We start from the raw sequence: 3,859 nt of genomic DNA on the forward strand, positions 1-3,859 counted from the left end.
TGCCAAATGTCACAGTAAATGATAAAACAAACCCAGAAAAATAAAATACCTAAAAGCAGGATAGTAGAAATAACTAGTTCGATTTATTGTTTTAGTTAAACGCTTTCGTTAACAAACAATATTAGATTTTCTAATGAAGTTGAATATTGTTTTTGATAAATGTGCTTGACTAAGACAATAAATTGAATTAATTATTGTGGATGCCCTGTTGTTGGATATTTTATTTTTCAGTGTAGCAGATACCTGCCCCATCTGCTCCTCAGATATAAAGAAGACCTCTAGGAATTTACAAGATTTTTCACCCATAGAGTTGCACAAGTCCCATAGCAACAAAATATGTAGCACTACTATGTAACCAGGGCAAGAGAGTATTCTGTTTGGCAGAAAGTGATGTCACTTCTTCCTGTTAGACACAATAAAGTTTTGCAGCATGGAAAGGCCCTTTCAGTATTGTGAAAAAGTAATGTCAACTATGGGGCAGAGCTGATAGGCAGGAGGAGGAAGCACAAACTCTATCATGTTAACATGATGAAGCTCTACCATGGTAGACAGACATCATTACTCAGTATCTGTAGTGTGTTACAGGTAAAAGTGGAGGGGGCTCAAACCACAGAAAAACAAAACCAAACCAGTAAGTCCGTAAAGCGAGGTCCTTGTTCAGCAAGCAAAACCTGACACAAATACTGCCTTAACGTGTTTATTTTAAAAACCAAAACGTTTTCGCCACGGCAATCCGTGGCTTCATCAGAGATCAGAACAAACAGTGCAAGAATAACCTCCGTTTAAAAATCAAACAGATAGGAAATGACATCATCTAAGTTCCTCCAAGCAGCAATCAAAGTTTTAAAATTTTAAAATTATGAAACTTTTAAAATGACAGCATTGGTACATGTTCAAGCATACAATCCTTCGCATTGCTCAATACAATAACTAGACGTTGTGTAATACAAGTGTAAAAAGACCTTAATATTGGAATAATGGCACACTAAACATCATAACAATTAATGGCTGCAACTTACAAAAACCGGACCAAATAATTCAGCCGCAAATACATGCAAGGTGTATATATATTAATATTAATACCTATACAGGAACCTGAGCACCGCCTATTACTTACACTCAGTAAGTGGAGGGGGCTCTTGTGGTAGACCTTCTCAGTGAAGCTTGGACTGACACCTCAGTAGACAAGGTAGCCCTATCACAGCAGCTATCTCTTGCCCAGATTTATGAGAGTTTGGCAGTACTACAAATGTTTGTGGGCAAGGTTACTGGTAGGTCAGCTTAAGTATAAAAGTAAGAATTTATTTTGGTACAGCTGCTGTAGCAAATGAGCACTGGAAGGCCCTAAAGCCAGAGAAGGTGGCTGAGAAAGGGGTATGTGGATTTAAGACAAAGACTCTGCTTGGTGGGCTGTTCTTTGCAAAGCCTATTTTTTGAGGAAGATGGTGTAAGTCCATACCCAGGGCAGCAGTGCGTATGTTCAGTATACTCCTGAGGCCAATCTGCACTTAGTGAGTTGCTTAGTGATTCATATTTGTGTGCCTTTTTTATACATTAATCTGTTTGGGACCAGTCGTGCAACTTTAGAGCAAAAGATTTAAGTTTTTTTGTTAAAGATCATTTATTGGTGGAAAGTGGAACAGATCCAGGCAATGTAGCCCATGTACACCATTCTATTTTTAACAACTATTATATGAGAAACTGCCCTTACTCTCTTGTCTTCGCAATCAGTTCAACTGAGTCAATGTGACTTTTGAAATATTGCTTATATCTTTTACCTAACTATAGGTAAAGGATCTATACAGGAAAGCTTGTTGTGGTCTTTAGTGGTGGAACCACTTTAGTTATTTTGTTTCTACCACTGGATGATGATGTCACATGAAACAAAGAGATTTGTTCCCTTGGGCTCAGCTTCAAACTTTGGTTCATATGCTTCTAGATACACATTGTGAGGCAACAATGCTAACTGCTGCACCACTGTGCCTGGCCATTCCATTATATCTTCTAGAAACACAGAATATCCACTCTCATCTTTACCATCATGCCATCCACTTCCAAACAGGATCCTATCAATGAGTCTATTTTCAGTGTAGCAATCCTTAGTTCACTTTTGGAAGGTTGATAGATTTTATGTCCAGCTTAAGCTCAACAGGGCTTTCCCAGATAACCCAGTTTGGGCAATTGGACACTGGTTGGCCAGCAACTTACTGATTCAGTTTTTTGTGTTTTCTGATATTTGTGTTCCATCATAACTGTTCATACTTGGCAAGAACACACTGACCAATAGGGACATGTAGAACTCTCACCATAAGCATGATTCCCAGGCATTGGCCAGAGTAAGCCAATGATATCTTATACTCCACAGCAGGGTTGCAGTGGTGAGGAAAAGTGAGCATTCAGACAGTTGTTACAAGATCTCTTTGATAAAGCAAGAAAAAAATAGTTGGTCTTGATGATGACTGACCTGAATGTTCACATTGGGACAGAGAGAACAAGATATAAAGATTGTCTGGGTACAAGTGATTGGGGCAACAGGAATAACAAACACAATGCCATTCTAGACTTCTGTCTGTCAAACAGTTTATGGGTCACAAGCACATAGATCACCAAGATGGACAATCACAAGATGAAATATAAGGATGATCAATATGCAACTCGAGTAGACTTCTTCCTAGAAAAAAATGGTATTGGGTTCAAATCAGAGACTACAAAATTAGCCCTAGTTAAACAGACAGCCCCCAGCAAAATCACTTGCAGCACAATTGCTGTAAACAGTGATCAGAGAAGGCTCTAAGCTCAATAGAGATTAGACTGAAGATCTGGAAGTTGACTAGTGTGAAATTACAGGCATTCAAAGAAATACTCAGGGTTCCAGCACCTCAGGAAGAAAAGAAAATATGGAGAGTCAAAACAGCATGTATGAAAAAAATAGAACAAGTATTGAATGAGACAGGTAGAAAAATAAGGTACATATGGAAAGCTGGCATCAGACTGTAGAAGGTCAGGAAGTTATCAAAAGAATTAAGGAGTGCCGGAAGAAGTGGAAGATAGAAAAGATGGATCACGCTATGAGGCAATAATAGTTGGCTAACAAAGAGTTTAAGAGAGGAGTTGCACTGGCATAGAACAAGCCATCAAGAAAACTATAACCAGTCTCTGGAAAGTAATTCAGCAGATGGCACAAAGAAATTCTGTCAGGCTGCAAGGCAACAACAGAAAGATAAAGAAGAGTTGCAGATGCTATTTATAAGGAATGACAGCAACAACCTTCCTTACCAGCCCAGAGGACATCAAGGGGAGATGGAAATAGTACTTCAAGAAACTTTTGAATAAAAAAAGTTATGAAAACTGTACTGCCACATGCAAAGCTAACAAAGAAAGAGGAAAGAGCACCCACCCTAGAGGCAGGACAAAGTGGACTAAGGAAGATGAAGTCAGGGGAAAGCAGCCGGCTCAGATTAAGTCATTGCAGATATGATGGAGATGTTAGTTTTAATGGGGAGAAATGTCTCCTGATGGTACTCATCTTGCTATAGAGACAGTGGCCTATGCACAGACAATTGGAGATATTCACAACTGTGGGCACTACAGAGATATCAATCTCTAATCACATTACATGAAAGTGCTGGAGAGGTCAATTGATAAATGAATATGCATTGTAGTAGAAACAAAGATGGGGGGGGTGGGCATTTTGGATTTAGACGTGTATAAAACTACTTTCACCAACAGTAGAGTTTGCTTTTTTCTCCACTGTTGTGCAACCTCGGAGGTGATATATAATATATATGGATCTAGGACTTATACTTGAATGTGCAAATCACCGAACGTCAATTCAACGGACATACAACACCGAAAACTA

This window comes from Protopterus annectens, chromosome 7.part0 (assembly GCF_019279795.1).
Source record: "Protopterus annectens isolate FY-2018-M chromosome 7.part0, PAN1.0, whole genome shotgun sequence".
Taxonomy (NCBI): domain Eukaryota; kingdom Metazoa; phylum Chordata; order Ceratodontiformes; family Protopteridae; genus Protopterus; species Protopterus annectens.